Raw genomic sequence first — 26,774 nt, 5'->3', positions numbered from 1 at the left:
TTCCTCCTTGTGCAACTGCACAAACAGTTCTCGAGGTGAACCGAGCTGGAGGGAGCGGGACGGGGGCTCCTCTGGCTTTTCTGAGGATGCTCAGGGAACATGTCCAAGTTCCTCTTCTCTGACCATTCGCTGCATGTAGGACGGTTGTTTAGTTGTCCCCGTTCTGGAGGAACATTCTCTGCTGGTTCCAGAAAGTAGGAGCCAGTCACAAACCGCGAAGAGGGCCGGGTTCTGGGCGGGATGTGCCCTGGAGGCTGATGCATCGCCAGAGCCTCTTGCAGGGTCTCCTGTTCAGTTGCCCGGAATACCCTGACTGAGGTCGCCCTGTCCTCTTCCTGAAGGTCCAGCCTCCTGGGCACCTCAGGTGCATTTGCATTCCGCTCCCAGGCCCTCCCAGTCTCTGCAGCCCTGGATTCCTTTTTGAGATCCCTTGGAATGTTGCTCTGTCACCACCATGGGGGGTTAACCACAATGGCACAGAAACCAAAGGTCTCTGCTGCTTGTTAAACTCCTGGGCGTGTCGGTATAGATGTGACCAGTCAAGAAATCACACGTAAGGGTTTTTATATTTTTTGTTTTTTTAATAATAAACTTATTTTTTATTGGTGTTCAATTTTCCAACATACAGAGTAACACCCAGTGCCCATCCCGTCAACTGACCCCCTCAGTGCCCGCCACCCATTCACCCCCACCCCCCACCCTCCTCCCCTTCCACCACCCCTAGTTCGTTTCCCGGAGTTAGGAGTCTTCCATGTTCTGTCTCCCTTTTTGCTATTTCCCCCTTATTTTTTCTCCTTTCACTGTTATTTATATTCCCCGAATGAATGAGACCATATAATGTTTGTCCTTCTCTGACTTATTTCATTCTGCATAATATCCTCCAGTTCCATCCACGTCGAAGCAAATGGTGGGTAGTTTTGAGGCCACATTCATTTGTGAAGTACCACTGGCGATGGGCAATAAGTTGTAGATGCTGATAATTTATTTGCATAGCCATTCAATAACTGGCATAGTGGGTTCATTTTTTGAAATGATTTTTATTTATTCACGAGAGACACACAGAGAGAGGCAGAGACACGGGCAGAGAGAGAAGCAGGCTCCGTGCAGGGAGCCCGATGTGGGACTCGATCCCGGATCCCGGGATCACGCCCTTAGCCCAAGGCAGGCGTGCTCAACCGCTGAACCACTCAGGCATCCCAGGCATAGTGGGGTTCAAAGAACAATTTTAGATCGGGTTGCGGAGAGGGGAGACTAGAAGCCAAACACACAAAACATCCTTGCCTGTTCTCATTCCAGGGCAGAGATTGAGAGACATGTTGCCTCAAAGTCAGGACTCTTCTGCAATAAAACGTAAAGAAGAGCTCACACAGAAAACAAGCCTCTGAGTCCTACAAGAAATCAGGGAAATGGGTCACAGGTAATTTAACATTTTAAATCTCCCTCTTTCATGTTTATGTGTTTTTCGTGGCGTCTGACTTTAGGCAACATCAGTAGGAAGAGATCGTATTTAGAGGAAGTATTTCCAAAGACGAGTATGCAACCCAGGTGAAACTTACTCTGTTCAATATAGATTTTGGAAAGCAGATAGCACCTGGGTGTTTTGATAATTTGAGAAAGCTCTTATTCGTATCTCTATATCCTGCTGTGTTACTGGATCTGCATGTCCCACATTGAATATGTTTAACTCTGTATGCTGTATGATGTACATTTGTGATGTATTTCTGCTCTGCTAATGTGTGACTGACAGCTCTACACCATATGAAGAGAGGAGCAATTTGAAATGCCAGTCTGTATCACTGTGTCCCGCTTAGCTAGGCATTCAGGGTCCTCCACAGCAGAGCTTCTACTCTGTAGTCCTCCATTATATCTCCACATATACCTTTCTTGACCTAAACCACATCAATCTTCATTCCCCACATATGCCACAAACTTTCCCCCCTTTATGTGATTGCTCGTCCTGTCTATAATCCTGGAATGCTCTTCGTCCTGTCATTTCCAGCTCTTCAAGTCCTATCCAAAATTTGCTCCAAATGCTGTGTCCGTGCTTGGGGTTCAAGATGGCTGACTAAGCACCCACTTTTATATTCACCTTTCTCAAAATCCTAATGAATTTCATGAAAAAGTTTATTTAATAATTTTTTTTTTATGATAGTCACAGAGAGAGAGAGGCAGAGACACAGGCAGAGGGAGAAGCAGACTCCATGCACCGGGAGCCCGACGTGGGATTCGATCCCGGGTCTCCAGGATCGCGCCCTGGGCCAAGGGCAGGCGCTAAACTGCTGCGCCAGCCAGGGATCCCCATGAAAAAGTTTATAATACCAAAGGTAAATCAATAGTAACAAAAAAAGAAACTTGATAAGTACTATTAGAAATTCTATACAAAGGAATGATTGACTTATTTCACTCAGCATTATACCCTCCAGTTCCATACATGTTGAAGCAAATGATGGGTATTTGTCATTTCTTATGGCTGAGGAATATTCCATTGGATACATAAACCACATCTTCTTTGGGGAATATAAGTAATAGTGAAAGGGGATAGAAGGGAAGGGAGAAAATGGGTAGGAAATATCAGAAAGGGAGACAGAACGTGAAGACTCCTAACTCTGGGAAATGAACTAGGGGTGGTGGAAGGGGAGGAGGTGAATGGGTGACGGGCACTGAGGGGGGCACTTGTCGGGATGAGCACTGGGTGTTATTCTGTATGTTGGGTAATGAACACCAATAAAAAATAAATTTAGTATAAAAAAAGGAAGTTCTATACAAAATCTTGTGTACCGTGAAAATGAATGTTTAATATACCTATGAATTCACTTGTCCCGCTTAATGTGCAAGATCTATATAAAGAAAACAGAAAACTTTGCTGATGGATGTAAACTAGGATCCGGATGGGAAGATTAAAGTGTGAAAGTGTCAATTCTTACAAAATAAATCCATGAATTCAATGCAATCCTAAAAAACTCAAGGATAATTTTCATGAAACTTGATAAGCTATTTCTTAGTACTTCTAAAAGTAAGGAAGTATAAATAGCCAAGTGAATCTTAGATGAGTGAGGACTGCTTACCCTACAGATATCAAAACATACTAAAGAGCTATAATGGATTTTTTTTAGTAAAAGATTCTGGCAAAATTGGCTATCCACATGCAAAAAAATAAAATAAAACTCTCGTTTATATCATATCCAAGAACATAATAATTTCCAGGTAAATTAAGGACTATATGTGAAGGATAAAAGTCCCAAGTTTTTTAGAAGTTTATATATGATATAAATATATCATATATGAAGTTTATATATGATATATCATATATGTATGTTTATATATATATGTCTTCATGACCTTGTGGTAGAAGGATTTTTACTCTCCTAGTCACAAAGGAGAACCTTGATGAAGTTGACTACATGACAATTAAGAACAACTGTTCATCAAATGCCAGTACGAAAATAATAAAAAGACAGAGAGGGTGAGGATATTTACAACACACATTAACTATCAAAGGATTATTATCCAGAAAAAGAGGATTTATAGATGAGTGAGCAAAAGGCCAGCGACTTAACAGAAAAATAGGCAACAGAATTAAACAGACACTTCTCAAAAAACAATAGAATATGCAAATATCTAATAAACATATGAAAAGGAGTTCAACTTTACTAGCAAGTCACAAAATTGCAAATTAAAACCACAAGATGATACCGTTACACACCTACAAGATGAACAAAGTTTAGAAAGCTTTATCTCAAGTGGTAGCAAAGTTAGGAGGACACACAACTGATGAGAATATAAATTGATACCAATATTGGGAAGCAGGTAGCATGTTTTATTAAAGTTGAAGATGAGCATACTCCTTACTTACTTACATGGTCTCATCATTTAATTGTTTATGATTACCAGAATCAACATGCGAGAATGTTCATCTCATCTTGTTCTTAAATGACAAAAGCTGGAAATACTCCATTCTGCCTCAACAGTAGAATGGGTAAAACGGAAGTGTAGTCATACAATGGAATATTGTACAATAATAACAACAACAACAACAAAATAATAACAATCAACAAACATGATAGTAAGTAAAAAGTGAAGTTACAAAATTGCATATAGCATGAATATTATATAAAATTTAAAAACAGACAAAACTAAACGATACTGTTTAGCAATGCTTCAGGCCATGGTAAAACTAAAAATAAAAGCAAGGAAATAAATACCATCAAGGTCAGGATAAAAATGACCTTTTTGTACCTGAGTGGTCATTATATGGATGCTTTTTTTACCATCATTTGCTAAACTGTACACATAAGATTTAGATAGTTGTCTGTTTATTATACCTCATAAAGTAAAGAATAAAAAACCCAGAAAGTAAAAAAAAAAAAAGAAAAAAGAAAAAAAAACATGAAAGCCACTAGACGAACATACATGCTATTTCAATGGGTTGCTAAAAGTAATATTTCAAATTCAAATTCCAAATTCAATTCATTCAACAGGGAGTGTCAAAACTGGAAAGAAGGGATCGCCAAAGTTGACTGCAAATACATTTAAAACATCTCTATGGCCGCAGATACAACAAACAACTTGGAGAAAATATTCACAACGTCTACAAGACACAAAAGCTAATATCCATAGTATATGAAGAATGCCTACAAATCAATGTAAAAGAGATGTGGAAGGGCAGGCAATACACAGAGTGAAAGTTGCAAAGGATCGATAAGCATGAAAAAGTAATACATTTTATTAGGATTTGGTAAACTGCAAAATAGAAAAAATAATATGTAAAATGTAGGGTCATTTAAAGTAATCAGAATATAATCATCTATAAAATACAGATATACAAAACGTATTAAGCTATAAAATTATCACAAAATCTAAGAACTAAGGAAGTCATTAAAGGCTAAGTCTCCTTCTGGCTTTACCATTCTTAATGTACAACTTATCCTCATAGTCTCAAGATGGCTGCTGTGTCCCAGACATTACACCTGGGTTCTAGGCATAGAGAAGGGAAGAATGGCAAGAGGAGAACCGTACATGCCAGCTGGATTGGACCTACACATCAGTAAACTTGTACCTTTCCTAGAAGCCTAATCTCTAGAATGACACTTCAACCTTACTGGCAAAACTGTGACATAGTTTACTCCTAACTCTTGGGATTTGAGGAGGAGCATATCTTTTAAATGAAGATATTTTTGTGCCAAACTAAAATGTGGTTTTGTTAACAAGCAAGAAGTGGAACATATATCTTGCTTGGTCAACTAGTGATGCTGTGGGAAGGAAGCACCGAGACTAGTCCTTGGTACGTTGAACATGCTCAATAAACATTAGTTAAAGAAATGGGATTTTTTTATATTATCATCTACACAATCCCCCAGAATGACAGTGAAGGGGGGGACCAAGATGAGAGCCGAGCATCAGCTACAGAGGAAACGAGGGCCCACGGAACAGAAGGCTCCTTGAGATCAAGGATGAGGTGGGTACAGTGATGCCATGCTTGCTGCCTGAGGTCACTGAAAACCCTGAGAGCAGAGTCAGATACAAAGTATGAGATAGTTGTGATCCGTCTCTGGAATTGCGCTGTTCAGTGCCACCACCACCAGCCACATGTGGCTGTTTAGGTTTAGATTAAATAAAAAGTAGAACAACTCAGTTCTGCAGTCACATTTTGAATGTTCAGTAGTCACTCGTGGCTGGTGGCTTCCGTGGTGGATGGCGCTGGTATGGAATGTTCTTGTCGTTGCAGAAAGTTCTGTTGAGGATTGCTTGCCTAGAAGAATGGAGCCAAGGGAAAAGAGAGAAAGAGAAGGAGAGAAATCCCAATTTGCAGAAAAACAAACTTGTGCAGGAAAAGAAAAATAATCATAGTGTATGGGGTTCCTCTGTGAATAGCCTTTGCTAATCATAAGCATTGAATTCTGAGTTCCACAAATAGAAAGGACTTTCTGGGGAGGAAGCTGGGCTGAGATGAGGCGTATGTCTGGTAAGAGTGGGGGTTCGTAGGGAAGAGCTGTAAAGCCTCACATTCCAAGGTGGGAAGTTAACAGATAATGTCTGTGAGATATCAGAAATATCAGGAAAAAGTTACAGAGACAGTTTGTTAAATGTGTACAGACAAATCATGAAAGGTTCAACTAAAAGAGTTAAAACGATGGTCTGTGTGGAGGGAGAAAGTAGAGGAATGGTGGGAACAGGGAGCATCAATTTAGGAACAAGCCTCACAAAAACTATTTGATTCTTAATGATATGTAGGTATGATTTGATTAAAATTATAAATAGAAGAGAATGAACTGCAAAAGCAGGTGCACCTGGGTGGCTTGGTCAGGTCAGCCTCTGACTCTTGATTTCGGCTCAGGTCCTGCTCTCAGGGCTGTGAGATGGGCTCCACGCTCAGCACGGAGTCTAGTCTGCATGAGATTCTCTGCCTCTGGGTCTCCTTCTCGTGTGCTCTCATTCTCTCTCTCTCTCCCCCCCCCCCTCAAATAAATAAACCTTAAAAAAGAAGAGGAAACTGCAAAGACAAAAGCTCTGTTACAGTGCCATCTTGTGCATCAGGTCTACTCTGGTCCCCAGACAGGATACTTCTGTTGTCTGACATTTAGGGACACGTTGTCTGAAACTCTGCTCCTGGCACCTAACTTCACCCTGCCTTGCTCTTGTCAATTGTGTAGGCTTATCGTCAAACTCCTGTTGGTTCATAAATTCCTGGACAAACTACTGTCTGATTTCAGAAGTGTCACAATATTTCAGTTTAATACAGAGTAAAGCATGAAGATTCCAATAAAATGTCGTAAAACGCTAATAATAAGGGACGCCTGAGTGGCTCAGTGGGTTCAGCGTCTGCCTTCGGCTTAGGTGTGCCTTGGCCTTAGTGCTCATCCAGGAGCCTGCTTCTCCCTCTGCCTCTGTCCTTCCCTTGCTCACCCTCTTTTTCTGAAATGAATAAATGAAATATTTTAAAATGGTGATTATAATTATTGCTAATAATATTGATTATTAGCTAGAATATATATCAAATAAAATAACTATTAAATATGATAATAAAAATAATAATAGCTAATGTTTATGGAGCACTTACTACGTGCAAGGCGTGTGATAAGAGCCCATCAATAGATCAGGGATCATTTATTCTTTTTCCACGGGAAAGGTCATACATAGGACAGAAATATAGACTGGCTCTTTCATGCCTAGGGGACAGAGTTCCAGGTTAGCATTCGAGTGTCTATGCTTATTTTTCTACTTTATATGGTTTTATCCTATGTGTCATAGAAAATGGGCCTGAATTCTTTTCCGATTTAACACCATCTTTTAAAACATAATGAAGAGTAAGTCAGTTCTAGTTTACATCTGCCAATGGAATGGTGTCCTATTACACACATATCCCTTGGTCATAAAACCTGTGAGAACATAGGAAGTGAACAAGGTTTAATTGGTTTAGATGGTTAAAAGTCCTGTTCAATTTTATTTACCACCATCTGAATCACAGAAGGCGGAGAGGTACATATGTTTGAAATGTGGCAATGCTTCCTAACGTTTAGCTAAAAAAAGAACATGTTTAATTTTAAACCCATGTCAAGAAACCAGTGACCAAAAGGGGTTTTGCTTTAGTACAGAGGTTTAGAGAGAGACCAAGTCAGTGAAAATTGTCTTCAGATGGAAAATTGCTGGGTCAATTTTGTCAACTCAGTGTCATACACTCAGACTTACCTAATAGGGCATTATCTTCTCCTAGTAATTGACTGATTTAGATTGTATCTGCTTCTGCTGTTTGAAAATTGAACGCTTTTGTGCTTGTGTTCACACTCTGCCTCTAGAAGCTACCTGGCTGAATTGTAAATCAGAAGCTGGGTTACCTAGGAAAGCGGCTCGGTATTGCTAGCAGGCAGCCTTACCCAGGGAGGGAGAAGATAATCAGTAAGGTCTCCGCATCCCTTTCTGGCTTAGTAACAGAAAAAGGATGGAGCCCATTCTCTCTAATTACGCTCTGTGGCCAGCTTATCTAGGGTCACATCAACCATTTCCCACTGTCATTTCTTTTGTTCATGATTTTAGACATTGGTTTTGCCAACTTGAGGTTTCATGGATTTTATTCCTTTCTTGCACCTGTAACTTACCTGTAGCTCACCTGGGGAGCTGTACAAGAGGGAATAGGTTTACCTCCATGAAAATGAGGCAAGTGACCTTAGGAAAGCAGCTACAGAAGGGTCACAGCCCCTCAAAGACATGCTTATTTTATCCTAGATTCTTTTGCATGAATGTGGTATTAAACAGGGTTGCAGGAAATGAGAGATGAAACCTAAACTGGAAGCCCGTATGCTGGAAGTTAAGTGCAATTCCATTACGTTTGAGTAGTTCTAAGCAAGCAGTCTGTTACCCTTTATCCTTTACTGGAATTGATGAACAGCTGCTTTTCAGGGGATCACTCAGTATATTTAGCTTCTGAAATTCGAGCGACTCAGGGTCTGATTGGCTGCCGCGGCCGTGTGGTCACCTGGAGACTGGGCATCACGCTGGCTCTGCCTGGGGCTCTCGGGAGGGGAGAGTCTGGAGAGGCTTTGCTGCTGAGGAAATTGATGTGCTAGAGGACAGCGAAGGCTGCTTGGTGGCTTTTTCTCGTAATGTTCTTGCTGGAGACGTTCTGCAGCTTCCCTTGAAGTGTTTTCCAAAGCTTGGTATCCTAACTGGGGAAATCGCGATGGGAACATGACTAGCGAAGTCTGTGGCCCTGTCGCCCTCCCGGGCCCTACTCGCATCTGCCCTGTGCTGTGAGGTTAGTCAGGCCCTGGACTATCCCCTGGTTGCTTGACCCGGTGGACTTTCTCATTTAACAGAAAAAAATCTCAAAAATTTTTGCCTTTTTTTTTTTTTCTAAATGTATGAGTATGAAAAGGGCTCTAAGATCTGGCTTCCTATATATTTATCCCATCCTACTGGGCCTCATCTGCCTCAGAAGGGGCGGCGGTTTCGCTAGCTTAACAAAACTAGCCATGGTGGGGTATTGGTCTACACGGCAAATATCTTTAGGCAATGAAAGGGACAGCTGCTCCAGGTCATCATCCACTTTTATCAAGCACGTCCCACTCTCTGGCATCAACCTAAGAGGCCCCGGGAGACCCTTTCCCTAGCTCCCGAATTAGAAGCTTAGACCCAAGGCCCACGATCTTTGATGCGCTTCAGTCAATGGTGTAAACGTGTCTTGTTTTTCAGGTTTGAGGAAGGGCTACAGACACAAAAGAGAAAAATCCATACAACCCAATGGTGTTTAGGAAAAGAATAACCCCATTGCCTTGAGGTTTCCATTTTTCTTTTAAAGCTACTGACAGATTGTTTGTATGTGTCTGATTTCAAGTAGGAAAGCATTTTAGAGACCTACGGCACCCTCGTAGCATCCTGGTGCTGGCCCAAAACTAACTTCTGGAAGCCGAGCTGACCTCCCTTTAACTAATACTTTGCTTAAAAGTGTTTTTCTGCAAGTATTTAGCAATTTAAATAACGTTTCTCTGGATCCAAACTCTCGCTTTCTTACCTCCACTTCCTTTCACAACTTGAACTAAATTGATCGTGTAGCTAGAAGTAGCCATACCTGGCATGTTGCTGAGGGAATCCAGAGAAAGGCATTTGGGGCCCGAGTTCTTTAGACCTGTACTCAGATCTCTCCTTTCACTTAGCCTACAAAGATCTAGGGATGTGTAGCGTGGATACGTCTTAAATTCTTTTTTTCTGATGTTCTGATTTCAGTCCGAGGGTAGATTCTAATGTATCTTTCATTTGTCTGGAACCTGAAAAGTTTGTAGGTGCCACTACTACTCAGGGAAAATGGCAGCTGACGAAGAATATGAGGAGGTGGTGGAGGTAAGATGAGAAAAACGGACTCTGACAGCCAAGTATTTTATGTAGCGACAATCAAAGCCGTACTGTAGGTGAATCAATCATTTGCAAAATAAAATACATCATCTATTATAACTTCACAAAGCATCGTTAGGAGAGCATGAGAAGGGAATATTTTACGTTCAGTTTTACTGTAATCATGTGGGATTTAGAATTGCAAAGAAATAATCAGAATAATCTGAAAATCAGAATAATCACGATTAAGCGCTGACACAGTTATAAATTAAATTGCCTTCCCTCTGGTAGTAATGCCAGTAATACTTTGTAGCCTTCAACTTAAAAAATTCCCTTGTTTTTCTTAAAATAACGGCGTTCAGTGGTCATTGGAAGTTGTCCTCGGTGTTAGACTTGAGTGATTTAACTAGATGCCAAAAAAATGGAAGGGGCTCTTTTTCGGCATCTCATCCTCGCCATTTTGTTCCTATTACTGACCAGCAGTTGCTTAACTGCTAGACTCCCTGCCTGGGAGTGTTCACCCAAGGTCTCCCTGACCTCAGAAAAGATGTCACAGAGAATGGAATGGTGGCAAATCTGGGAAGATGGTCAGGGAAGAGTTCAAAACCAGGAACTAGCTTTAAAAACCTCTGTTAGGGGTCTCAGACATCTAAATAAAATCATACTATCACTCTTGACTCCAGTTGAAATTTGGACAGAAAGGAAAAGAAGCAAGGATGCACTAACCAATTAGGGACATAGCTCTAAAAACTATGTGGGATTTGGCACGTAAGTTAATGCCAACCATTTGGGTATTGTTGCTTTTTTATCAGCTTATTTCTAAGCTTCATCTGCCAAGGGTGAGAGTCCCACAAAGGTAAAGTTGGATAGCTACCAAAGGACTGCTTTTCCCTGGGTGCTAAGAAAATCCAAAATCGTGAATCCTTCACTCTGATGTAACATCCCTTCTCAAGTCACTGACAATGCTTTGTATGGCCAGAGGCGGGGTTCTCTGTGGCTCACCACCAAACAGCCGCCCCCAAGCGGCCAAATGCTATTTCCCATGTGATGAAGGCTGAGCCCGTCATGGAGGAACCCGGTGTCCTGCAGGAGCCCAGGCATCTCTGGCTCTGCCTAAGGACCCAGATGGGTATTGGGGTCGAAGTTAAGAAATGGTGCGGGAGCAGGGGAAGCACAAGACGGGGGACCCTGGGCGAGTCCCTGCTGATGGACTAGAGCTGGTGGCCTCGGGGCAAAGGCCAAGTAACTTGAAAGAGTTGGCTGACCCGGGGGACAGGCGGGACCCTGGCTGCAGGAGGTCTGGTCCTTGGCTTTCCCCTCTCCCCGAGCGTCTTCTTTGGTGGCAGAGAAGGGACACTTGAAGCATAGAACGAGGTGCACTGTGTGGCCTGAGAGAGCGAGCCGAGTGGCCCGCGTGCCTGTCCCGGGGGCCTGGGTGGCGGGGCCGGGACTGCGGCCCCCCGTGTCTGCGGCCACCCGACCGCACCTGCTCCTGCGGCGGGCGGTGACGCCGGGAGTACAGAGTGGCTCTGACCTTGGGTGGGGCCTGGGGCACCTTGCAGGTGGCGGCCTGGCCTGCCCGCACCTTGTGCCACACGGTCCCTGCCGCCCTCATACCCGGCCTCGGGGCTCCGTCTCCTCGCCCCGGAGGGCCACTCGTCCCTGGGACATCTGGGGGCCTTGGGGACGAGGGTGGTCTGGGTGCTGCGTTCCTCTGGCTCTCCTCTCTGTGCCGCCCTCGTCCCCGGCCCTGTGACCGCCGCCTTGTTGGTCACAGCGCGTTACCCGAGGTCCTTCCTGTGCAGACAGCAGCCTCCCGCATCGTCCTGCCGCCTCGCTGCGAACAAGGCCCTGGCTCCCAGAAGAGGTTTTCCTGGCCTCCAGGGAAATTGCCGCCCATTAACGATGCACCCGGGGAGCCCCTTCCTCCCCCTGCACCCCACCCAGGCTGGCGGCCCTCACGGGACCGCCAGCCGCCCCAAGTCGCCTGGGCTCAGATAATGCCCCTCCCTGCGGGAGGCACGCGGGAGGCGCCCCCAACTGCCGGCAGTGGACAGGGCCGCCTGCTGTGTTCTCACTGCCTCTGTTTGCAGTACTAGGTGGAGGACGCCATATACGAGGAGGTGCCGGGGCAAGTAAGGGCCAGACAGGTAAGGTGCCTGAGGTGCACGCTGAGGCCGCCAGCACCTGCCACGGGCTCCCGGGGCTCTGAGCTGGCACGCGCGGGGTCGGGGGGCAGCGACCGTTCCTTGCCTGCGCCCCACAGCTGCGGGAGCCGGCGAGAAATGCTGCCCCTGACAGGCCGTGTCCCTGCTCTTGCTCTCCAGCACACCCAGGGTGCTTGGGCATCATTCCCCACCATTCGTGGGGCGCTGTTGGCGCAGTGGGTGCTAATTGCAATAATGCCAGAGGCTGCCAGCACGTGGTACCCATCGCAATCCCAGGGCCTCGGACGGGTGACTTGCAGGGTGACCAGCAGCTTTGTCGTAGAGAGCTGTAACCTGTTGGGTGCCATCTCTGCCTTTGCCCCCGATGGTGCAACGAAACGTTACTGAGGTTTTAGCACAAAGCCTTTCCCGTGAATATTCCAAGGTGGAACTTTTTTTAGGGTGAAAAAGCTCACTCATGCTTCCTTTCTGGATAGATCTGTTTCTCTTGAGCACGGCACACAGAGGATGGCTGTCACAGGGCTTGGAGCTGCATGAGACCTAACATTTGCAGCTGCTGCCAGTCGGTTAGTTTCTCCCCATCCCTGTTTGCCAGCAACGGCAGCAGAAAGCAGCCCATCAGCAACGACCTCATGACACTAGGGGAAGTTGTCCCAGATGTCGGTTTCCTTGTTGGTTCAGCTTCCCTTTCCATAATTGATGCAAGGACTCTTGCTTTGGTAGAGATGATACTAGCTGTGAAGGAAGTCCTGCCATCACATGGATGGACCAGTTGCCTGCTTACCATTTTTTCTTACATACGGTACTTTTAACCTTGGTCCAGACCTAAACTTTGGCCTTAGTTTCTTCTGTACACCCTGGCGTAAGAAACCGTAATTTCCCACCTACTGCATGTGTACGACTGTTACAAGGATGATTACCCCCTTATGTTGCCGTCCTTATCCTGGTCCACCTAAGCATTTGTTAGCATAAATGGCACTCTAGTTCACATTAACTAACTGACTAAGCCAAAAGGATGGTAGTCACTTGTGATACTGATGTGATTCATTCCTTTAAAGTTCATTATTCTTTGCCTAGGACTGCAGGGGAGAGGCCTGAAGACCTGTGGAAAAAGCAAGCAGGTTTTTCATAGACTCATTTAGAGTTAATATGAAGTCAACAAGGTGAGCTTTATTTGATCTTCTTAATTGTTTGTTCCCTGATGCCAAGTTTGCTTTGGCTCTACCCAAACGATTTGAGAAGATTGTAAATGTTTAAGAAGATTGTGTTTCAGGATCCCCGGGTGGTGCAGCGGTTTAGCGCCTGCCTTTGGCCCAGGGTGCAATCCTGGAGACCCAGGATCAAATCCCATGTCGGGCTCCCAGTGCATGGAGCCTGCTTCTCCCTCTGCCTGTGTCTCTGCCTCTCTCTCTCTCACTGTGTGCCTATCATAAATAAATAAAAATTAAAAAAAATATTGTGTTTCTGAGTTTTATCCAACCTGAAAGTGTTTGGGTTCCTTCCTACCAATGGAATTTTAAGGCACTGTAGCAAATGAAGAGGGAGTGACCTCTTGATTCCACACCCTCCTGAGCAATCAGCATTCAGATTTCTGTAATGTGATGTATACAGTACATGGCTTGCCGCCTTGGTCTGTTTCAGACATGTTGAAGCACCCCTAGGGTGCAAGTCTGACTTGAGGTCAGGATAATGCGTATGCAACTAGATCATGCCATCACCATTTTTATTTCCATAACCATTGGAACTGCATGTCTCATTTTCAGACAATAACAGAAATCTTTGAAACTACTACCACAAGGACGACCACATTGGACTATGAACCATCAGGACCTTCCAAACCGGCATTGGTGTTGCACAGCCAGTACCAGCCAATCCAGCGGAGAGGAAGAAGGTTATCTGGAAGAAATTGGATTCTTTGAAGTTCATGACCTGTGTACATTGTACACAGCCAGAAGATGCAGGACCTCTTTGGCCCGGTGAGTTTCTAACATCTTGTGCCAATCTGGTTTTATTATAGAGAAATTACTGATCTCCAGTGACTCTGTTTTGGGCGCCAGCTAGATTGTTCTTCAACCTTGTAGGAGACAAAAACTTATCTGCAGAAACATAAGCTCTTGTGACTCTTGAATCTTCCCTTCATGTAATTCATTTGCACCATTGCAGTTTCAGAGAAACCTCCTTACTGAAATCATTCCCACAAAATAAACAGGAGGCCTATTATGAGGCATTTATTGATATTTATTCACAGTTTTCTGGCTAATCTAGAATCCTGAAGTCCTAAATACAGATTCAACTGAAATCCATTCACAGAAGCTAAAGAACACCTCTTTACACTGTGTCTGAGCAGGATGCCCCTTAAGTAGACTAGTTAAAAATATATAAAAAGGTCTTTAAGAGTCATATAGGGAAGAAGAACCTGTAGTTTAGAAAACCAGGGTCAGGTGCATAATCACCGCTGCTGAAAGTCCCCGGTCCTTAACTTTCCATGTACAGTTACGGTGCGGCCAGAGAAATGGACACACACTCCTCCGTTCCCTCAAATGAAGGCTTTGTCAAATTTCCCTCCAAACTTAGACCTCTCCATTCAGGGAGGTCTGAGGTAACGTTTTCCAGAAATTACAGTGAAGACACGGACACTCCCAAGCAACATTTGGGCCCTCCCAAGCAACATCACACTAGAAAAAATCCTTTTGCCCCCAAAGGGCCCTGTCTTTGCTGGTTACTAGGCATCTGCAGCCCCTACTGGCAGAGGGAGAGGCCCCCGACAGCAGTACAACAGGCCCAAAGCTCTCTGCCACTTGCAACCTCAGCCACTGACCATCAAAAACTTGCCATGGGCAGTATAGAGAGGTCTGACACACATGCACAAAGATGAACCTAAATCCACATGCCTTTTGGTCAATCAGAGGTTCTGCTCCTACAGATTAGACTGACAGCTCTTAGTGTTTTATTTATTAGAACTCATTGTATATGTAGCAGAAATAATAAAATTGCATTCCTTTTCAAAATACTCCATAATTCAGACTTGCCATTAATTCAGCTGGTGTCTCAGCTATCCAAGCCATCGAGATTCAGCTGCAACGTCAGCATTGAGTATTTTTGCATTGTGTTATCAATCAAATCTTTTCAATTTCTATATATATATTTTCTAAAACTGTTGAGGTTCAGGCTTTTTATGTGTGCATTCAGACAATAAAAACTTTGAATCATATTAGGGCATTTTCGAGACCATAGCTTGTAATAAAATTTCTACTGTCTTAAGTATCCAATCATGTTAGGAATAACAAATAACAAATCTATTATAATTTTTGCTGTGAATCGAGTAGGGGACAAAAAGAAAGCTGTTATAACTGATAATTGTTGGAACTTGCTGGATTTTTTTTTTTTTTTATCACAAGGGGATGAATGCATTGCCTGAAATTTCTGCTACCGTCTTGTCAGGTTTTAGGCTAATCTCTGCTATTCTTTTCAGAATAAATATAGGGAGAACTGTGAGAAAGCAAAAGGACAGCCATATGCCATCACGACGGATACACCAGAACTTCCCCAAATGAAGAAACTTCAAGATCGAGGCGGGACAAGATGGTGGAAGAGTAGGGCCAAGTCACCTGTCCCCACCAAATTACCTAGATAACTTTCAAATCATCCTGAAAACCGATGAATTTGACTTGAGATTTAAAGAGGGAACAGCTGGAATGCTATAGTGAGAAGAGTTCATTCTTCAGGTAGAAAGATGGGGGAAAAAAAGAAAGAAATAAGAGGAATCCAAGGGAGAGGAGCCCCACCAGGAGTCGGGCTAAGGCCCCAGCGAGAGCCCCCAGGGCGGGAAAGCCCTGTCCTGGAGAAGCAGGAGCTGCACCAATCTTCTCGGACAGAAAGGAGGTCGCAGGGAGTTGGAGCAGGATCCCAGAGCAGTCGGGATGCCCTCAGGCTCCCTGGGACACTAACAGAGGACCTGCACCCCAGGAGAGCACCCCACACCCCGTGGTCGAGCTCCCTAAAGGGCTGCAGCACGCGCCCGGCTGGACCCAGAGCAGCTCGGAGGCGGCTGGGGAAGAGGCTCCGCATGGAGGGGGCTGTGCGACCCCGGGAGCAGCTCAGAGGCAGCTCCGGCAGAGGCTCCACACGAAGGGAGCTGTGTGGCCGGGAGTGCAATTCCAAGAGCGCAGGCCCGGGAGCACAGGGCACCGGGGACACAGCCCAAGATCCCGCGCTCACCCCCGAATAGGCAGAAGCCAGGAGGGCACAGGACAGCAAGAATACTCCTGCCACTCGGCAGCCCCGAGCTGTGCAGATTGGTGACTCCCGCCCCTGGAGCATCCAGGCCCCTGCAGACTGAGAGCTCCGTAGTTACTGTGGAAGCTGACTCCAGGGCTGGAGAGCTGGCCGCCACCAGTATTGTTCCTCCTGGGGCCTCCCAGGATAAACAACCCCCACTGAGCATAATCACAGGCTCACAGTGGCCTCACAGGATAAAAAGGTTAAACAACTTTCACTGAGCCATGCACCAAGCATGGGGGCAACTCCCCCAAGTGCTGACACCTGAGAATGAGCACAGCAGGCCCCTCTGCCAGAAGACCTGCTAGACGGACAGGGGAAAAACAAATTATTGACCAAGCAGCACTGGAAATTTCCAGGGGAAGTTGAGGGATTTACAGTATACAGAATCAGAGGTTACTCCCTCTTGTTTTTTGTTTTCTTGTTTTCTGTTTTGCTTCCCCCCTTTTTTCTTCTCTTTTTTCCTTCTTTTTTTTTCTTTTTCTATTCTTCTTTCTCTTCGCTCTTTTTCTCCTTTTCCCAATACAAATTGTTTTTGGCTGCTCTGCACTGAGCAAAATGACTAGAAGGAAAAACTTACATCCAAAGAAGGAATCAGAAACAGCCCTCTCAAAAAAAAAAAAAAAAAAAAAAAAAAAGAGAAACAGCCCTCTCTCCCACAGTTACAAAATTTGGATTACAATTCAGTGTCAGAGAGCCAATTCAGAAGCACAATTATAAAGCTACTGGGTGGCTCTCGAAAAAAGTATAAAGGACTAAAGAGACTTAATCTAGATGTAATCAGGCTGAAATTAAAAATCAATTACATGAGATGCAACCCCTACTAGAGGTCCTAACGACGAGGGTTAATGAGGTGGAAGAACAAGTGAGTGACATAGAAGAAAAGTTGGTGGCAGAGAGAGAAACTGAGGAAAAAGAAAAACAAAAGATCATGAGGATAGATTAAGGGAAATAAATGACAGTCTGAGGAAGGCAAATTTATGTTTAATTGGGGTTCCAGAGGGCGCTGAAAGGGACAGAGGTCCAGAATATGTATTTCAACAAATCATAGCTGAAAACTTCCTAATCTGAGAACGGTAACAGGCATTCAGATCCAGGAAATAGAGAGATCCGCCCCTAAAATCAATAAAAACCGCTCAACACCTGCACATTTAATAGAGAAGCTTGCAAATTCCAAAGATAAAGAGAGGATCCTTAAAGCAGCAAAGACAAGAAATCTCTAAATTTATGGGGAGAAATATTAGATTAACAGCAGACCTCTTCACAGAGACCTGGCAGGCCAGAAAGGGCTGGCAGGATATATTCAGGGTCCTAAAAGAGAAGAACCTGCAGCCAAAATACTTTATCCAGCAAGGCTCCCAATAAGAATAGGAGAGAGAAAGAGCTTCCAAGATAGGCAGAAACTGAAAGAATATGTGACCTCCAAACCAGTTCTGCAAGCATATTAAAGGGGACCCTGTAAAAGAAAAAGGAAGTCCAAGGAAACAATCCACAAAAACTGGGACTGAATACATGTCATGATGACACTAAACTCCTATCTTTCAATAGTAACTCTGAATGTGAATGGGCTTAATGACCCCATCAAAAGGCGCAGGGTTTCAGACTGGATGAAAAAGCAGGACCCATCTGCTTGCTGTCTACAAGAGACTCATTTTAGACATAAGGACACCTACAGCCTGAAAATAAAAGGTTGGAGAACCATTTACCATTCAAATGGTCCTCAAAAGAAAGCAGGGGTAGCCATCCTTAGATAAACCAAAATATATCCTGAAGACTGTAGTGAGAGATGAAGAGGACACTACATCATACTTAACGGATCTATCCAACAAGAGGACTTAACAATTCTCAATATATATGCCCCGAATGTGGGAGCTGCCAAATATATCAATCAATTAAAACCAAAGTTAAGACAAACTTAGATAATCATACACTTATACTTGGTGAGTTCAATGTAGCGCTTTCTACATTCGATAGGTCTTCTAAGCACAACATCTCCAAAGAAACAAAAGCTTGAAATGATACACTGGACCAGATGCATTTCACCGATATCTACAGAACTTTACATCCAAATGCAACTGAATACACATTCTTCTCAAGTGCACATGGAACTTTCTCCAAAATAGACCACATACTGGGTCACAAATCAGGTCTTAACTGATACCAGAAGATTAGGATCATCCCCTGCATATTTTCAGACCATAATGCTTTACAAGAAGAAGAAGGTTGGAAGGATTTCAAACACATGGAGGTTAAGGACCATCCTGCTGAAAGATGAAAGGGTCCACCAGGAAATTAAGGAAGAATTTAAAAGATTCATGGAAACTAATGAGAATGAAGATACAACCATTCAGAATCTTTCGGATACACCAAAAGCAGTCCTCAGGGGGAGATACATCGCAATACAAGCATCCATCCAAAAACTGGAAGGAACTCCAATAAAAAAGCTAACCTTGCACCTAAAGGAGCTAGAGAAAGAACAGCAAATAGATCCTACACCCAGCAGAAGAAGAGAGTTAATAAAGAATCCAGCAGAAGTCCATGAAATCAAGACCAGAAGACCTGTGGAACAGATCAACAAAACCAGGAGTTGGTTCTTTGAAAAATTAATAAGATAGATAAACCATTAGCCAGCCTTATTAAAAAGAAGAGAGAGAAGACTCAAATTAATAAAATCATGAATGAGAACGGAGAGATCACTACCAACACCAAGGAAATACAGACGATTTTAAAAACATGAGCAGCTATACGCCAATAAATTCGGCAATCTTAGAAGAAATGGACGCGTTTTTGGAAAGCCACAAATTACGAAAACTGGAACTGGAAGAAATAGAAAACCTGAACAAGGTGATAACCAGGGAGGAAATTGAAGCAGTCATCAAAAACCTCCCAAGACACAAAAGTCCAGGACCAGATGGCTTCCCTGGGGAATTCTATCAAACGTTAAAGAAGAAACCATACCTATTCTAACTAAACCTGTTTAGAAAGATAGAAAGAGATGGAGTACTTCCAAACTCGTTCTGCGAGGCCAGCATCACCTTAATTCCAAAACCAGACAAAGACCCCACCAAAAAGGAGAATTATAGACCAACATCCCTGATGAACATGGATGTAAAACTCTCAACAAGATACTAGCCAGTAGGATACGACAATACATTAAGAAGATTATTTACAATGAGCAAGTGAGATTTATCCCTGGATGCAAGGCTGGTTCAACACTCATAACACAATCAATGTGATTCATCATATCAGCAAGAGAAAAAACAAGAACCATATGATCCTCTCAGATGCAGAGAAAGCATTTGACAAAATACAGCATCCATTCCTGATCAAAACTCTTCAAAGTGTCGGGATGGAGGGAACTATCCTCAACATCTTAAAAGCCATCTACGAAAAGCCCACAGCAGATACCATCCTCAATGGGGAAATACTGGGAGCCATTCCCCTCAGATCAGAAACAAGACAGGGATGTTTCCAGTCTCACCACTGCTATTCGACATAGTCCTAGAAGTCCTAGCCTCAGCAATCAGACAACAAAAAGACAGGAAAGGCATTCAAATTGGCAAAGAAGAAGTCAAACTCTCCCTCTTCGCCAATGACATGATACTCTACATAGAAAACCCAAACGCCTCCACCCCAAGATTGCTAGAACTACAGCAATTTGGCAGTGTGGCAGGATACACAATCAATGCCCAGAAATCAATGGCATTTCTATACACCAACAATGAGACTGAAGAAAGAGAAATCAAGGAGTCAATCCCATTTACAATTGCACCCAAAAGCATAAGATACCTAGGAATAAACCTAACCAAAGAGGTAAAGGATCTATACTCTAAAAACTATAGAACACTTCTGAAAGAAATTGAGGAAGACACAAAAAGATGGAAAAATATTCCATGCTCACGGATTGGCAGAATTAATATTGTGAAAATGTCAATGTTACCCAGGACAATATACACGTTTAATGCAATCCCTATCAAAATACCATGGACTTTCTCCAGAGAGTTGGAACAAATTATTTTCAGATTTGTGTGGCATCACAAAAGTCCCTGAATATCCAGGGGAATTTTAAGAGAGAAAGCCAGGCCTGGGGGCATCACAATGCCAGATTCCAGGTTGTACTACAAAGCTGTGGTCATCAAGACAGTGTGGTCTTGGCAGAAAAGCAGACACATAGATCAATGGAACAGAATAGAGAATCCAGAAGTGGACCCTCAACTTTATGGTCAATGAATATTGGACAAAGGAGGAAAGAGTATCCACTGGAAAAAAGACGGTCTCTTCAATAAATGGTGCTGGGAAAATTGGACATCCACATGCAGAAGAATGAAACTAGACCACTGTCTTGCACCATACACAGACACAAACTCAAAATGGATGAAAGATCTAAATCTGAGACAAGATTCCTTCAAAATCCTAGAGGAGAACACAGGCAACACCCTTTTTGAACTTGGTCACAGTAACTTCTTGCAAGATTCATCCATGAAGGCAAGAGAAACAAAAGCAAAAATGAACTATTGGGACTTCATCAAGATAAGCTTTTGCACAACAAAACCAACAGTCAACAAAACTAAAAGACAACCTACAGAATGGGAGAAGATATTTGCAAATGACATATCAGATAAAGGGCTAGTATCCACGATCTACAAAGAACTTCTTAAACTCAAGAGCAAAGAAACAAACAATCCAATCATGAAATGGGCAGGAGACAGGAACAGAAATCTCACAGAGGAAGACACAGACATGGCCAACAAGCACATGAGAAAATGCTCCACATCACTTGCCATCAGGGAAACACAAATCAAAACCACAATGCAATACCACCTCACACCAGTGAGAATGGGGAAAATTAACAAGGCAGGAAACTACAAATCTTAGAGAGGATGTCGAGAAAGGGGAACCCTCCTGCACTATTGGTGGGAATGTGAACTGGTGCAGCCACTCTGGAAAACTGTGTGGAGGTTCCTCAAAGAGTGAAAATTAGATCTGCCCTACGACCCAGCAATTGCACTGCTGGGGATTGACCCCAAAGCTACAGGTGCAATGAAACGCCAGGACACCCACACCCTGATGTTTCTAGCAGCAATGTCCACAGTAGCCAAACTGTGGAAGGAGCCTCGGTGTGCATCGAAAGATGAATGGATAAAGAAGATGTGGTCTGTGTATACAATGGAATATAACTCAGCCATTAATTAGCCATTACCCACCATTTGCTTCAATATGGATGGAACTGGATGATATTATGCTGAGTGAAATGAGTCAATCGGAGAAGGACATACATATGGTCTCATTTGGGGAATATAAAAAATGGTGGACAGGAATAAAGGGGAATGGAGAAAAAATGAGTGGGAAATATCAGAAAGGGAGACAGAACATGAGAGACTGCTAAGTCTAGGAAATAAACTAGGAGTGGTAGAAAGGGAGGCGGGTGGGGGCTGGGGGTGACTGATTGACAGGCACTGAAGGGGGCACTTGATGGGATGAGCACTGGGTGTTATTCTATATGTTGGCAAATAGAACACCGATAACATACAAATTTATATGAAAAAAGAAAGTACAAGATCAACTCAGTGAGGTGGGTGGCATTGCTAAAATAAAGGGGAGGGAGAGGTGGAAAACATGCTCACCACTGGGAATTGAGGGCTTTAACAGGTGTAGAGGAAACGAGACAGATTAGTCTGAGACAGTCGAGAAATCTAGAGGAAGCTTTGGCTATAGATTATGTGGCTCTAAATGAGAACCCCCCAGAGATTTCCAAAAGCTTGGCTAAGTAGGTTAGCTTAAGAGATGATAGGAGATGGGAAGTTTGAATTCACTGTGGTCCTCCACAGAGGAGTGCAGGGAGGCTGGAATTCCACCAGGAAAGCAGATATACAGCGAATGCAGGTGCTCCACAGATCTTTGGGGATCATAGTTTTCTACTATGATAGTTTTCTACTATGATAGTTTTCTACTTTCTAAGAGTGCAGAAACTTCACTTTGCGGCACAGACGTTGAGTCATTGGGTTAATGCTGTTTGGTTGTAAGATAACCTTTAATCTACTCACATTGGCACGCCCGTCACGAATGCTGTGCTTGATTTCTGCGGGTTAAGTATCGAATGGATGGCGATGTTGCTAAAACTGTGTGTCACGTGGACGAAAAAGCAAAGGACATTGAACATGCGAAGAAAGTGTCGCAGCAAGTCACTAAGGTGAGGTCACAGTGTGGATGTTTGGGATGCATGTGGGTTTCCTCTATCTGACCTAAGAAAACGCGACAGGCCTGATCCTGCTCGCCAGTCTTCCCTGAATCTCAGGGCATCATGAGCTCGGTGCCCACACCTGTCAGGGAGACTGCACGGATGACTGAAGTGGGTTGTCAAACCTCTGCCCTGCAACTCGGTCCAGGCAGTTGCCGTGCCGAATGCAATCCCAGGGTTGCCAGAGGCTCCTACTTCTTTTTAGAGAAGTCAGGGAGCTTAATTTTTACAAGAAATCCTTAAATTTCAAATGTAAATAACTAATCAAAAACATGGAAAAAATACCACATAGGTCAAGAGGAACATGCCCCCTCTCCAGAATCGGCCAATGACTTTCAAAGGTTGCAGCCCTTAAAAGGAATCTATGGAGAATCATGATCATGACTTAGTTTAAGAGATCAGACTTTTCAAGTAAAAGCTTACAATGCAGGGGAAGTATCGTGGGATGTTGACATGGTCACCGCTCGCACAGTCAGTGCTGGTGACAACTGGCACAAGGGCAGCCCCTCCATGAGAGCGCTTTGACTGTGAAAGACTCAACAGCACTCTGTTCTCTGAACCCTCATAGCTCGTGGGTGGCCTCAACCACGGGTCCTCTTCCCTGTCTGTCTAGGTTTTATACAAGCAGAACTGGGAAGACACCAACGATGAGTACCTGCGTCCCCCTGATGCCCCTGAGCTTGTCCAGGCAGTTAAGAACACAGCCATGTGTGGGAAGGTGAGGGCTTCTGCTCTGTCATGAACTCTGTCCTCCTCCACCTAATTCAGAGGAATCCCTGGTGCTTGTGCGGACCTGGCGCGTGGGGGCCCAGCCTTTCTGCGAGTGTCCTTGAGCCGTGTGGGCTGCAGGGGTTGTGGCTGGCAAGGGGGAACTGAGGGGAAAGCTCTTGAGTGGGAGGGAGGGTCCTGGTGGGAAGCTGAACACGTGGGGAGAAGGGAGATGTGCCGGAGACCTGGCTCTTAGAGACCGGGGCTACACTTCGAGTTATTTCTGACTATCGCTCTTACGAAATGTTTATTTCGTGACAAGGAACTATGCGAGGTGCCTCCTGCCTCCTTCCGCTTGCATTCATAGTTGTTGTGGGAAGCAGATAAGGCCCCAGAGAGGAGATGAAACAAAATCCGACACATCTACCCTCCTGAAAACATGATTTGTCAGGAGAAGCAGGACACGCTATTAATGAAGATGACTTGGACTGAGTGGAATGGGGGAGGCTATCTGGAGATTCCATTTGCCTTTGCTCTTACCCTGCCCTCGGTTCTTCTTGCTATTGATGGATGAATTCAAAATTGTGTATTTCGTATAAGTGGGAGCTCCTATCTCATAACTTCTCGCTCTTTTCTGATTTAGAAACTGTACACTGAGGACTGGGAAGCTGACAAAAGCTTGTTTTACACGTACAACGATAGCCCAGAGCTGAGACGGGTGGCCCAGGCCCAGAAAGCCCTCAGTGATGTAAGTCAAGTGCAGTCAACATTGTTTGGGAGTGTGGAATCGGGACGCTTCCAGTTAGGTCTTCTGGCCAAATGTTCTTTGCAATTCCTCTTTCAAAAAGACTAAATGTCATAATAGCAGATGAATACATCTAGAATCGTTGTAATTTATGATGTGTACTTAGATGTATAATTTATATTAGATATAATTAAACCCAATCTTGTTTTTTATTAGTTGAAGAACCTGAGTCTAAGACCTAGGTCATTAGTGGGCAAAACCCAGATTAGAAACCTGATCTTGTGATCCCAAGACCGGTGTTCTTTCCACTGTAGCCTGTGCCCTCTGTTCCCTTGGCTGGAGTTGAAGTTCTTCAGTGACAGTAGAGTGGCACTTAAAAAAAAAACCTGTTGGGATCGTAGCCATTTCCCGAAATATATTAAGTGAAAAATGTTATTGAAGGAGTTTGATTTGCTTCCTAATTTTAAAGTGTGAATTGTGATGTGTCCCCCTTTGTCTACATGAACTGACACACTTGTCCAAACATGGCTTGTGTAGTTACCCCACAAAAGCTCTTGCCGTAAGGTATACACAGAGGATATTTCAAAGACATGGAGGATATTTCAAAGTTAGTAAAAAGAAAAATCAGCTGTCTCCACTGACCAGAATTTTAGTGTCTTTTATCTTGAAAACAGTTTTAGAGGGACTTAAAAGGCCTAAGAGACTCCTTAGGTTGAAAGCTATATCCGCAGCAGAGAACTCCACTTGATTCTAGCACTTCCCCTTGTTTTGAGGAGCTTTATTTCTTGACCTCTGGATTTGCTAGAGGCTATATTGAAAATCCAAAGGCTACTGTTCTAGTCTTCAGGAGAGCACTCTTGTATAAAACAACAAGTTGTTTTTGATTCAGTTGTCAATCAGACCCCTAGAACTTCTTACATTCACTATGGACTTAACAAGTCAGTTGGCGTCTTGAAAATTACTGGGATTTATTTCCAGTGGGTCTTAGGATCCTATCTTGCCTTGTACTGGAATTATGCAGACTCATTTGATGGTGTCTCCGACTTTTGAGGTCTTGATCTTTTATTGCCTCTCACTCGATGTCATTTGCAAATTTAGGGGATATATTTTTATCTGTTTTCATATAATTCGCTAAAATATAGCATAGATTATGCTCCAGTCTTTCCATAGAGTAACATAGGAACTAGAGAAGCCATAACAAAAACTTAAGGCTCTCTAGTACACGGTACCAATTTTAATGTGTAGGGACTTCTTGCTTCTAAGTTCATTTTCTGGTTCTGTATCTTATGAATATATAATATTGTGTAACCTTCTGTATCTATGAATATGTATTACTGTGTGACCTTTATCAAGTGATCAGTAGTTACTTGTTGAAAGTCTATGCATGGACAGCTGGCAGGATAGAAAAGAAGTTTTCATCCTTTCCCTTGAGATTTTATAATCAGGCTGGTAAGATGAAATTGTTATACATGAAACAATAAGAAAACAGTTTTCAAAAATCTTAGGGAGCAAATTCTACAGTCTAATACTTGCTGAAAAGACACATGCAAGTAATTAGAGAAGGCCTCGTGGAAGTGGTAATCCCAAGGGAAAGGGCAATTATGACCAGAAAAGGCATTCCACGTAGAGAGTACACTTGAAACGAGGGACAGAGGTGGAATGAGTCTGGTGAGGAGAAAGAAACTGAATGCTGTGGACACCTCATTAGGAGGGTGCTTTTAAGGAAGTGGTGGCAGGACCTTGAAAATCAGACCAAATAGCTTTGACATGATATGGTAGTCCTTAAGAGATACCCTGTGATTTTTTGGGGGGCAAACAGTATGGTAAAAGTAGGATATGGAAAAACTTTGATGGACAATATAGTGGATTGGGACTAGGAATAATTGTGATACATTGAAGAAGACTATTTTAATAATATCATGGAATGAAAGGGAGGACAACGGAGAGGAAGAAAGGAATCTGAGGGCAATAGGTATTTTAAAAGTGTTAAGGACATTGGATATTGGAGATGAGAGAGTGAAAGGAGCCATCAAGGAGCTTACAACAGAGACTGGTAGTCTGGGTGTATAGGGGTACAACTGTACTAGTGAACGGAGGAATGGAGTTGAGATGCCTCATCCATAAGATGCCTTGATCTGGATCTTCCATTAGAAACTTTGTCCTATTGCACAGGCATAAGAACAGGACAAAAGATTAATATTGGAGAGTCATCGGAATAAAAGTGATAGCTGAGGACATGAAAATATATGAAGGGGGGGTGGAGTAGTGTATGGCCAAGGGCAGAGTTTTGGAGGATACCCCTACTTAGGACATCTGGAAAGCAGCCGGCAGAGTAATGAGAGAACAAATGGTCAGAGAAGTTGAAGGAGAACCAGGAAATGCCGTGTCACGTGAGCTCAGGAAGAGTGTCCAAGAAGATACTTAATTTCCCGTCTCCCTTTACCCATAAGATGGACAGATGAAGGGAAACCTCCATGCCACTTTGGTGCTAGGGACTTCAAACAGGTACAGTTGACCACATGTCTTGAGATACCTCAACAGAATACATAATGGAGACTGCATAGTGAAGTAAAATCTTCCCATCCTTCCTCAGAAAAACGTGGCACTTAAGATACGGGTTGTAACTTTATTGCAGACTAACTGCACCAAGCATCAGGTTCCCAGCCTGCCTATTAATACTGTTGTCCACACCATGAGCTCCTACAGTTCTTGGGCACAGAGGCTCCCCCCGCCCCCGCCGCGGGCTGTTGTTCACAGAACATTCCGCTGCCTAGGCACGGAGATCTCAACTGAGGGCTTGGGTTTGGAGGCTTTC

The 26,774-nt window shown here is 43.7% G+C and overlaps 2 long non-coding RNA genes across 2 annotated transcripts in view; both read left to right on the top strand.

Annotated features, from left to right (window-relative positions):
• Positions 1 to 2,156: 2,156 nt before the first annotated feature.
• LOC144299281 (uncharacterized) overlaps positions 2,157 to 26,774 on the top strand; it is a 325,504-nt gene continuing 300,886 nt past the window's right edge. The window contains exon 1 of the long non-coding RNA XR_013365989.1: positions 2,157 to 2,324. This is a non-coding gene — a long non-coding RNA (uncharacterized LOC144299281). The remainder of the gene's footprint in view (positions 2,325 to 26,774) is intronic.
• Positions 9,652 to 16,028, top strand: LOC144299280 (uncharacterized). The gene is made up of 5 exons (XR_013365988.1): positions 9,652 to 9,831; positions 11,916 to 11,972; positions 13,068 to 13,153; positions 13,754 to 13,966; positions 15,463 to 16,028. It is a non-coding gene; the product is annotated as an uncharacterized LOC144299280 (long non-coding RNA).

Source organism: Canis aureus, chromosome 27 (genome assembly GCF_053574225.1).
Source record: "Canis aureus isolate CA01 chromosome 27, VMU_Caureus_v.1.0, whole genome shotgun sequence".
Classification (NCBI taxonomy): Eukaryota; Metazoa; Chordata; class Mammalia; order Carnivora; family Canidae; genus Canis; species Canis aureus.
This window is presented reverse-complemented; position numbering and strand designations above follow the sequence as displayed.